Source organism: Diospyros lotus, chromosome 4, assembly GCF_014633365.1.
Source record: "Diospyros lotus cultivar Yz01 chromosome 4, ASM1463336v1, whole genome shotgun sequence".
Lineage (NCBI taxonomy): Eukaryota > Viridiplantae > Streptophyta > Magnoliopsida > Ericales > Ebenaceae > Diospyros > Diospyros lotus.
In genome coordinates, this window is record NC_068341.1 from 22,130,747 (window position 1) to 22,143,768 (window position 13,022).

Sequence of the window (13,022 nt, forward strand, 5' to 3'; positions counted from 1 at the left end):
GAGGTCAACCATAATAGAGCACCACTCCTAGAAGCACATTCAATCCTCGACGAGGGAAGCTCGGTCTTTTCCTTTGGCTTCCGAACTTGGGTAGGAAAAATCGAGCACGAGCTCAGCTATGCCGCGAAGTAGGACCCAACAGCAGCTCAAAACTCTGTCAATGCACATTCAAGATAAGCCAGCTGGCCACCACACCCAGATATCACCTTGGACCCTCCCGAGCATAACGCCTCGAATCTCAAAACCACACGCGTCACGCGTACCACAAATCAAAGCATAAAAAGAAATGCTTTACCGTAGAAAGCCAAGCGAGTTCCAGATGCCTTGAGAACCAACATCTGCTAAAACAAAACCATGCGTCAACTCGGCCATCCATCAGGTCCTAATGACAATCCAACTCTCCAAAACTAGTGTATGCAGCAAATTACCCGAACTTCCCTTTTCTAACTTGAACTGTTAACCTAGATCTCACCCTTATATATGATCACTCAATCACTCAAACTCACCCAACCAACTCTCTCTGATTTGCAATGAATAGAAATCATAATATAATCAAGAAACCAATCAAGAACCACACACAACACACAAGATTTATCCTAGTTCGGTCTGAATGAAAAACCTACATCCAGCTTGGCTTTCGCCCCTACTTTCTTCACTATCTTGAATATCAATGCAAGATTACAAGTGCACCTAAACTCAACTCTCACCTAGCTCATAAACCTGAAAGCTATATAGAGTTGTTACAAGAAAGATATTCACTCTTCCTCACGGTACAATCTCACCCCAAGACAGCTTGCTAACCCACAAAAGAAAGCATACCTACAAGCCTTCCTCTCGGCCTCTACTTATAAGCAATAGAGGTGGGAGACTTACCCGACCGACTACCCAAACCAGCAGTTACAACAAACTCTGTCAGCCCTAGAAAAAATAATAAAACTCTTTCTAGAAACATAACAGCAGAAATATAACATAAAATTTCCCTCACATTACAAGCCCTAATCTAGAACAAATGCTTTAACAAATTCTCCACCCATTTGACTTGATTAGGCTTCTCCTAATTCCTGCAATCTTCAGTTTTCTGCTTGCCCCAGCTGAAGAATCTTCAAACAATGATGAAGCTTGGCTACTGGAACTGGTTTTGTGAACATATTTGCTGCATTATTTTCACCTGCCACTTTGGATAAGAAAACAGATTTATTTTCAATCATTTCTCTTATAAAATGAAATCTTACATCTATGTGTTTTGTCCTTTCATGGTGTGCCTGATTTTTAGATAAATGTATGGCACTTTGACTATCACATAACAAGGTTGCTTTAACATCTAAACCTTGGAGTTCACTAACTAAACCCTTAAGCCATATAGCCTCTTTAAAAGGTTCTGAAAGAGCTATATATTCTGTCTCGGTTGTAGACAATGCTACTACATGTTGGAGACTTGATTTCTAACTAATTGTAGAGTTCCATAATCTAAATACCCAACCAGATGTGGACCTCCTCTTATCTATATCAACAGCATAATCTGCATCTGAATAACCTAGAATATTAGGTTGAACTCCTATTTTATTACCACCATATGTAAGGACATGACTCAGGGTTCCAGCTAGATATTTAAGCATTCATTTCACTGCATTCCAGTGAACTTTCCCTGGATTGGCCATAAAACGGCTCACAACACTCATAGGATGAGCTAAATCTAGCTAAGTGCATACCATACTATACATTAAGCTTCCTACCGCACTAGAGTATGGGATATGACTCATTTCCTTTCTATCTTCCTCACTTTTAGGGGACTAGACTGAAGACAACTTAAAATGAGGTGCAAAAGGCACACCAACTGCCTTTGCATTTAACATTTTAAACTTGGATAAAACCTTGGCTAAATAGGACTTTTGGGATAGGTATATCTTCCTATGTTGAGTGTCTTGAGAAATTTCTATTCCTAGAATTTTCCTAGCTTCACCTAGCTCTTTCATTTCAAATTCAGCTTTTAACCTTTGTTTTAAAAGCTGGATTTCTTGATGGGATTGACTTGCAATGAGCATGTCATCCACATATAGGAGTAAATACACTGAAATGTTAGGGATAACATGCTTATAGTACACACAACTATCATAGGAACTTCTCAAATACCCTTGGCTAATCATAACCGTGTCAAATTTACGGTACCATTGCCTTGGAGACTGCTTAAGTCCATATAAGGACTTCTTAAGCAAACATACCTTCTCCACCTCTCCTTTAGATTCAAAACCCTTAGGTTGATCTATTAGAATCTTCTCTTCTAAGTCCCCATGGAGGAAAGCAGTGGTAACATCCATCAACTCTAATTTTAAATTTAAGTGGGTTGTTACGGCTAAGAGAACTCTTATAGATGTATGTCTCACAACAGGGGAGAATACTTCATTAAAATCAATGCCTTGAACTTGGGTAAACCCCCTAGCAACCAGCCTAGCCTTATACCTAGGCTTAGGGTTAACTCCTACCCCTTCCTTGATTTTAAACAGCCACTTGCACCCTACTATGCACTGCCCCTTTGGTTTTTCAACCAATTCCCAAGTCTGATTCTTATTTAAAGAATCTATTTCTGACTTCATGGCTTCTTGCCATTTTCCAGCATCCTTAGAAGACATTGCCTCTTCATAAGTAAGAGGTTCTTCCCCTCCTATTTCGGTTGCACTAGTAAATGCATAAGCTACCAGATTAAAATAACCGAATCTCTTGGGAGGTTTTCGGACCCTAGGTTGCCTATCCCTAGCAACACTATATCTGTCTGAATTAGGTTTATCACCTAAGCTAGAATCTACATCATTGTCTTCCTCATCTTCTTCATGATGGGAAGGTTCTTGGGCTTGATCAATAGACTGATCATTTTCAAGGTTACTTTTTTGAAACTCATATGCAGTTTCAGATTATTCTGGGGTATCTGCTGGGTCAAATCCTAAGATTTCAACTTGGACAGCTTCTTTACCCTCTCCTAGACTATGCTGGGTTTGAAGGTTGCCAACCTTAATGGTAAATGACTCATCAAATGTCACATCTCTTGTGACTATAGTCCTAGGACCATCTGATTCTAGATTCCAAAGCTTATAACCCTTACACCTGAGGGATAGCCTATAAATAGGCATTTTTTTGCTCTAGGCTCTACTTTCCCTCGTTTCACATGGGCGTATGCTAAACATCCAAATATTTTAAGGTGTGATAGGCTCAGTTTGTGTCCTGTCCACCTTTCATATGGAGTTTGGAAGTTAATGGCTGTAGAGGGTGATCTATTAATGATATGGGCTGCTGTAGACACAGTCTCACCCCAAAATGATTTTGGCAAATTTGCATGAAAGAGCATGCATCTTATTCTCTCTACCAAGGTGTGGTTCATTCTCTCAGCCAACCCGTTTTGCTTAGGGTTTCTGGGGGCTGTTAAATGTCTAACTATGCCTCCCTCCTTACACATTTGATCGAAATCCCTATTGCAAAACTCTAGCCCATTATTATCAATCCTAATAACCTTTACTTTTCTGCCTACTTGATTTTCTACCATTTTCCTCCAAGTCTTAAAGGATTCAAAGGTATTATCCTTAGACTTTAGAACATATACCCAAAGCATTCTTGAGAAATCATTTATTATGGATAAGAAGTATTGGGAGCCCCCATATAGATCAAAATGAATGTAATCTAGGGGAGCCTTTGATGTGTGGATGGCTGTTTTGTTAAATTTAATCTTGGTTGCCTTCCCATAAATGCAGGATTCACATTTACCGAGGTCTAGGGACTGACCTATCTCCAATATCCCTTGTTTAGCAAGTTCCTTGAGCCCTTGCTCACTAATATGTGACATCCTTAGATGCCACAACTTTGCTTTATCATGGGAATTAAAACTTACACTGGCAGCTTCACCACTTAGAGTGGTTGCTTGTAGCAAATAAATTCCATTTCTTAAAGCAGCCTTCATGCATATTAGGGAGCCTTTGTGTATTTTAATTACTCCACCCTCACCTTTATATTTATATCCACATCTGTCCAATTCCCCAAGAGAAACCAAGTTTCTCTTAAGTTCTGGGACATATCTCATTGTAGTGAGGGTCTTAAATGTACCATCATGCATCTTTAATTTCACATCTCCTACCCCTTGGACCTTACATTCAAAATCATTCCCTAACAGAACCTTTCCCCCATTAATTTCTTTGAAATTTTGGATCCATTGCTTCGTAGGAGTCAAGTGGAAAGAGCAGCCCGAGTCCAAGACCCAATCTTAGCTATCATAATTGTCACTCACAGTTAGTGCATCAGCACTATCATAACCGGTATCACATACATTTACCTCACCATCGGATTTTTCCTTCTCGGCATAGTCCTTCTTCCTCTTAGGACAATGCCTCTTGATGTGACCCTCTTGTTGATAATAATAGCACTTAATCGGCCCTTTTCCATTCTTAGATTTAGATCTTGATTTACCTTTGTTCTTAGAGTCTTTCTTAGGATTTCTAGACCTTGCAATTAATGCATCTACTGAAGATGATTTACTATCCATCTTTATCCTCAAATCATTAAAATTTAAAGCCCATATAACATCTTCTAAAGATAGTTTATCCCTACCATGCTAGAGAATATCTACAAAATTCTCGTAGAACTTTAGTAAAGAATATAGGAGAACTAAGGCTTTGTCTTCTTCTTCATGCTTAACATCTATGTTCTCTAGGTCTAAACATAGCTTGTTAAAATCATCTAAATGATCCTGAAGTTTCTGGTTTTCATGAATCTTAAAATTAAAAAACCTGGCTTTGAGAAATAACCGGCTGGAGAGGGTCTTCTTGAGGTATAGATCCTCCAATTTCTTCCAAAATTCTACCACAGACTTCAACCTTGATACTTCCCTGAGCACTTCATCTCCAAGACTCAGTATAAGAAGGCTGTAGGCCTTCTTCTTGATCTGCACCCGCGCCTCACTCTGTTCAGCGATTAGGGCTTGAAGTTCTTTCCCGGTTGATTCTCCCTGTTCTAGTTCTTCTTGTTCCAGCGCCTCTTCCAGACCGAGACTGCAGAGTAATGCTTCCATCTTGATCCTCCATAGGCTGAAATCATTGCTCCCATCAAACTTGTTGATATCTGACCGCAAAGCAATCGGCGTCATTCTTGATTTTCCTAAGATCGCCTTCTTCGACTTGAGTTTCTTGAGGCGTTGATCAAATCCAAAGGTGACCAGCTCTGATACCAAGTTGTTAACCTAGATCTCACCCTTATTTATGATCACTCAATCACTCAAACTCACCCAATCAACTCTCTCTGATTTGCAATGAATAGAAATCAGAATATAATCAAGAACCACACACAACACAAAAGATTTATCCTGGTTCGGTCTCAATGAAAGACCTACATCCAGCTTGGCTTTCGCCCCTACTTTCTTCACTATCTTGAATATCAATGCAAGATTACAAATGCAACCAAACTCAACTCTCACCTAGCTCATAAACCTGAAAGCTATATAGAGTTGTTACAAGAAAGATATTCACTCTTCCTCGCTGCACAATCTCACCCCAAGACAGCTTGCTAACCCACAAAAGAAAGCATACATACAAGCCTTCCTCTTGGCCTCTACTTATAAGCAATAGAGGCGGGAGACATACCTGACCGACTGCCCAAACCGACAGTTACAACTAACTCGGTCAGCCCTAGAAAAAATAATACAACTCTTTCTACAAACATAAGAGCAGAAATATAACATAAAATTTTCCTCACATTAGAAGCCCTAATCTAGAACCAATGCTTTAACATGAACGTTCGCTTCTCGAGCATCCGACCTGGGGGGCTGTGGATCGTCCGGGCCCAATCTGACCCTTCCCTCTCGGCCCAATCTGGCCCATCCCTCATGGCCCAATCTCGACCCATCCCTTGTGGCCCAATCTCAACCCATCCCTCACGGCCCAATCTCGGTTACATCCTGGCCCTACACCAGCCTGCAAAAACATAATTATAGCCTCTATTGGTATCCATGCGCCCACTTAAATCCCATCCTCATTAATGGTGGATCTCATCCACATTAATGAGGGTCCCGTCGACATCGTGTTGCCACATGGGAACCCCTATTGGCGTCGGATACTCAGTCCCATCACCTGCAAACGCATGACGCATGCATGGAAGAGGATATCTTCTCCTCCTATATCAACTAGCTCTTTTTAGAGCCAAAGTATGTTCTTACCTCTAACCTACTAATACACTGTCATTTCTTTACTCTCTCACTCACTCGAATGTTGGAGTGCTTGCAAGTGTCAGCCACCCCCGAACGGACCTGTCGTCAGAGCCCACGCCCTGCCTTTGCTATCCCGTCTCTAATCGTTCCCTTTGGTCAAGAAGGAACATGCACCAACACTAACAATCTCCCAATTGAATTAATGCTGATTTAACAGTCCACAAGTCTTCATTACATCGTCGCCTGGTATCCAATATCCATCTTCCAAAGAAGGCAATCAAGATGACATTGTGATAGAACTTTAATTAGTTGGTATTAGATAACTTATTTTAGTAACGATCAAGATAACACTGTGATAGTGCTTTAATCAGTGGCGATCAAGATGACACTATGATAGTTCTTCTTCTTCTTCTTCTTTTTGCTCTAATCTCTACAATTATTATAACTTATTTTAGTGATTAAAAATAACGATTATTTGTGTATTCACTACAAAAAAAAAATCATATTTAGCAATTAATTTTAGAGAATGCATAGACAAAATTTGAGACAATTTTTTTCTACCTTCCTGCTAAATTATAAATATTTAATTCATCTCTAATTTCATTTTTATGGCTAAAAATAATTAAACACGCCAAATTTTCCTCATTAAGGGCAAAAAGTTCTATCCATATTAAAAAATACAAAATTCACCTCTAATTTGGTTGCTAAATTTTTTTGAAAAGTATAAGTTTTTATTATTTTAATATTATTTTTTCAATAAAACGCACTTTTATCCACCATTACCTAAAATATTGGTTGCATTCTCTTTATTGTTTTTAACTCGTTTTGAGTTTTCAATTTTTTCAAAACACTGAAAACACATTATGTTTTCTGTTTTCAAAAATGAATTTTCAAAAATAAAAAAAATTATAAAAAAACCCAAAAAAATATTTTGTTGTTTTGGGTGTTTTCAACCCAAACTAACTGAAAACACCCAAAATGTTGAAAACATGGAAAACACCAGCACCCCTTCCTCACCCCACCCCAATCTTGCACAGGCCCATATCTCTCCTCTGTAACATCCCCGAAATTTGGAGTTAAATAATAATTATTAATACAGGTGTTAAGGTCATTATTGAATATTTCACGATTTAAGAGAAAGTATTTATTTATATTATTTTGAGAAAATAGGAAATTAAGGCAAGCAATTATTTTATTTGAGGTTATTTATGGAAATAAGAAAAGATTAAAATAAATTGATTTGGGTGAATTTCTAAAAAAAAATTGGGTGTAAGTGGAATAAGGAATAAAAGAAGTGTGGGGGCATGAGTGGTGATTTGGGAAATTTTGGGGGCTATAGATTATTTTTAAGAAGGGTCGTGAAGTCCCTTTAAATTTAATGAAATGCATTATATGTATGAAGGAAGCAACCAGCCCAGTTGATCGCATGCGCGTGTGCAAGGAAGGCGGATGTGGGTTCGAGCCTAAAAGAGAGCATGTGCGCGCGAGGGAAAGAATTGATGATTTTATCAGCAAGGCTAGCCCTAAACGACGTTGTTTCGGGCTGGGGCAGTGGCAGCCATGCGCAAATGCAAGCGCGCCACATGGCACGGTCTCAGTCGTCCATTTTTCTTGCCCGAGAAGCTTCCATTTTGCTTTATTTTTAAGGTTGATTTCGACCATTCTAAGCAAAAAATGAAGAAGAAATATGAGGAAGGAGCAGGGGTGGCGAGCAGTTGAAGCAAGAAGGAAAAAAGGGAAAATGGAAGAAAAATTAGGAGATTTTGGGATTATTCGATCCTATAGATAGGTGAGTGGGTAAAATTACTAGAGATATTGTATGTTTAAGTTATACATTTTTCACGACTGGATTTGATTATTTTAGACCATAATCTCATTAATTTTTGTAAACCATATTACTTCGCAGTGGGAGTGCGAAAAGGTCAAGAATCGGCCAAATGAAGGTGAGCTCCTAACCCTCTGCTCATGTTCTTAATTTTCTGTGAAAGTCTATGATTTCTCGTATTTTATTTCCTCCCTCACCACGACTCGACTCCACTCATTAAGAATGATAATCCGCATGGCAACCATTTCATAACTTATATGTTAATAATGGGTCTATGGGTGATTAAATAAGTTAAGTAAATGATATTTTGGTGTCGTTCATTTCGTTCGTCACGAGACTTCGTATTGCTCCGCTTTCCTTGGGAATGATGTCGAACCCGATGGGTTAGGTTCTTAGAAAAGTTGGTATGATTTATGGGGTTATGTTAAAAGGTTTAATAGGAAAAGTGAATGGTTCATTAACATGATAAGAGATGAGAAGAAGAATGGTATATTGATGATTGTGTCGCAAGTGCATGATGAGTTATGAGGGGAGTTTATGAAATGCTGAGTTTAATAATCATTATGTGTGTCTTTAAGGGTATGAGAAACAAAGCCACTGACTGTCGACCATGGGTCGTGGCAGTTGATGGTTTGATGTATGGGCGCCAGTCATCGACTGTTGCGATAAGTGCTAGACGAGCTAGAAGAGCTGATATCGCCTTGATTTTGTGCATATCATGATGCATATGCTGCAAGGGGGTTGGGTTGCATTTATTTGGGGGACATGCTTTGCGTGTGAAGGGATGTGTAAGCATTTGCATGACCCAGTTGCTCTAAGAGCCAACTTGGGTACTCTAAGTGAGCCAATGCATTTAGAGCATATCACTGAAGGATCATGAACGAGGATACAAAAGCATGCAACGGAAGAGTTTTAATCAAAACCGTTCCTCATATTGATTAGAATCTAGAAGACTTACTTTTTTGGCGGATTACCGGACGAAAATGGGCAATAGGAGCAGGATGAGCGGGAGCTTCTTCGCGTGGTGGAGACGACGGCTGTCCTGCTATCCTACGGCTCCTTCGCATCAGAACTTTGAGGCTCTCTTTCGATCTTCCGAAGTATGACTCAAACTCGCGGCCTCTCTTTCGGTGAAGAAGAGCAAAAACGACCTTTGATGAAAAAACAACCAAAGAGAGATATATAAAGGGAGAACCCTAGGGTTAAAACCCTAGTGGGTCAAACCCTAATGGGCCAAGTCCATTTAATTAATTTTCTAATTGGGTTAGCCCAATTTAATTAATTAAACTAATGACCTATTATTTTATTCTAGCCCAATTAATTATGAACCATCCTGAATAAAATAATTCTCTCTCAATGTAATTCACCCAACAAGCCAAATGTATTAAAAAATACATGACTTACATCGAGCTACCCCGGGGACCAAAAGACAAATTATTCACGGCTACTAAAATGACCAAAATATCCCTGCTACCTAGTAGCTATATTTTGTCATTCTAAGTGTTCCAACTATCACCATATGGTAACACTGACCCCACGAATAATTTTGCATATGCCATGTCTTTGACCTACAGTGTAATGACGAAAATACCCCTCTGTGTAACACCCATCATTTAGAAAGGAATAATGTACTAACACATCTCTAAATGATTTCTACCATCCTTAGATCACTAGTCCAATAATCCGTGACTACTCGAATGTACTTGATTATCACTGGGAGCTACCCAGAAGCACACACTCTTAAGTCACGTTCCCAGGGCCCTGGATTATTTGATTATTCTTGGACAATCACAAGGGGGTGAATCACAGAAACTATCTTGTATTAGTCTGTCTTAGCTAATTAGAAACCATACTCCCAACTCAAAAGGATATTGATCTTTGATAGACCTCACCTACAATGAATCTAAGAATATAGCTCTAGGTTCACTAGACCACCAACTAATACTCAAGTATTAGAGGTACTCGTCCACGTAGTAGCAGTGATAGACTAGCTCCATGATAATTAGTACTTTGTCATTAGCTTCTATCACAGGTCCACTCTACGCATTCCAAATGCGCTTGTACAATTAGAGTAAACGGACTGTTTACTGGTTAAGGCAAGCCATCCTCCATTAGGATCTATTGCACAATGATCTTATCATGATAGAATGCCCAGTTCTATCAAAAGATCAAGAGTAATATTTTTCTTGCTTATTAAGTACCCATGATTCATGCCTAACTGTGAAGAACGACCCATCACATGAATCACTTACTTAATAGCATGGACACTTTTCCAACAATTAAATGCAAATAATATATGTGCCATGAACTGAATAAAAGAAACATCATTGCCATAAATTAAACAAAACATGTCTTTAGGGCATACATTTCCAACAATCACATGTGTGAATTCCTATGTGGGTGTAGTATGGTCGGATGCTTGGTTTATGGGGGTCTTGTCATCACGCTTATGCTGCAAAAGTCATTGCATTTCCTATTTGTCGCATTGTATGGTGAGAACGTGCGGTTTTAAGTGATGAATATGGATGATGGGTGGCGCCCACCACGGAGCGTAAGCTGTGGAAATGGCCTATGGGTTGGTGTGGCCCACCACGAAACGTATATCATGGAAGTAGCCCACAACCGCAGCAGGTTATGATGTTATGTCATGATGAGAAAGAGGAAAAGTGCATGATATGACGTTACGTTATGATGAGTGACAGGAAAAGGCATGGTATGATAGGAAAAGCCAATGGATGAATAACAGGGTAATAACATGTTATGATTGATGTTATGGCAGCCTATAGTGGGCTACTAACAGGTTTGTATGTTGGACTTCGGCGCCAGTGTATGTTTGATGTAGGCCCCAATGACCGTTTATGTGAATTTTACTATATGCATCAAGAAATAAGGCAGGTATTGAACATGGTATGATATGACGTTGCATGACATGAATTACATGGGGTGTTATGGGCAGAGTTTTGTCCTCAACCTACAGCCTCTCTTTCTAGAGTTTGTTGAGTCTTGCGACTCACTTTACTTTCCATCATTCCGGGTAAGAGAATCGTCTGAGACATCAGGTACGTTCAACGGGGTTGGGATCAGATTATCAAGCCATGATAACAAGTGCAGAGCTCTCCTGAGTCTAGGTCTTGGGTGTCATATGTTGGGCCAGTGTAATGCTTTTATGTTCATGAGTTGAGTGTATATTATTTAAGTCCAGGTTGGCTCATGTTATGAATGATTATGTAAAGACAGTTATGGAATGTTATGTAATGTAAAAAGTTATGGTTTCTAAAAGGGTTGTGGTGTGTGGGTTCTAATTTATGTTATTGTTCGATATCATTCAAATAATGACCTTCTCACGAATCCTCTATGCACGGTAGGGGCTCAAGGAGGCGAGTTGTTACATCCTCTCTCTCATATCTTCTCTCATTTCTCCTCTCTTCTTTTCTAGCCATCGACTACCACCGCCACCGCCACCGCCACCGCCACCGCCATCGCCGTAGTCAACTGTGCCCCCCACCGCCGTCAACCACGACCGCCCCCCTGCTAGTTGCTAGTTTTGTTTACTCTATCCTCTCTTGTCTTTTCTCTTGCTAGTTTTTGGGTATGTTGCTTTATAGGCCATTAGGTGTCGGGTGGTTGCCTCTGATGGCAAGAAAACAACAATCACGGTGGCCAATGGCGACTAACAATGCGTACATAGATGGGTGGGTCAAACGTTTAAGCTTAGAATTAAGAAGATTTGGTTTTTGAATTTTACTAGTTTTGGGGTATGTTGGTCGATGAGCTCTTAAGTGTTGAGTGGTTACCTCTGATCGCCGGAAACCATCAACCACGGTGGTCGGTGGCAACTAGCAGTGTCGTTTTGAGTTTGTGGCCAAAAATTAAATATTAGATCTATGCAAATCTAACCATTAAATCTGGCTCATTTTTATGTATATTAACCCCCTTGACTTGAAGATTCTAATGGTAGGCTCTTATTGTGCGAGTTGAAGAAGATGCAAGGCTCCAGAGAAGAATAAAAGAAAGAAAAGGAAAAAAAAAAAAAAAAAGATAAGAGAAAAAAAATTAAAAATTTTATTATTAAATTTTAAAAATAAAATTATATATTTATTTAAAATTTAAAAAATGTAGTATATCTATATTGTAATTAAAAATATAAGATAACATATATTATAATTAAAAATATAAGATAACATATATTATATTATTAAGTGTATAATTTAATATAAGTTATTGTTAAGATGTATGTTAGTAATTTATTAATCAAATTTATTATTTTATTTTAATAGTAAAATTTCATTAAAAAGAGTTACTTTTATTATTTAATAATTAAATTCATTGAATAAAATATCATAATAACAAAAAAGAAATCATTTTTCAAAATTTCAAAACAAACACGTTTTCTAATTTTCTATTTTAAAAAATAATTTTTCAAAATAACAAAAAGAATGCATTTTCAAAAATCTCAAAACAGACACTCAAAACACAAAACTCAAAAATGAATTCAAAAGTTAAAACTCAAAATTGAAATACAAAGAGAACACTACCTAAAATTTTATTTTTCAACAAGAATCAACGGTTGAAATAATAGATAAAAAGATTTCATAATTGAGAATGGATCACCCCATTTCTAATAACACGCTATATTGTAGACACTAAATGCACGGCATATACCTTTGGATTTGAGGCTTTGAACTTTGAAGGTGAAATGGTGAACAAATGAAGTCACAACAGAGTAGTAGAGTAGAGCACACAGATAGTAATCGGAAGCAGCTTCGGCACCGATCAAGCATGTCACACGCAGCAGGTGGGAACATGAATGTCGATCACTTATTCTTAGCTGTTTAGAGTTTGCATAGAATGACCAAAATGGGAAAACAAGCATATATACATATACATATATATATATATACATGTTGGTTAGAGACGAAACCTGGAAACCAAGCATGAGAGTGAACTTGGTAAACTCGATACGATTTTACCGAGTTCATAAGTTTGACTAATGATCTTAGGCTGATTCTATCAAAACTC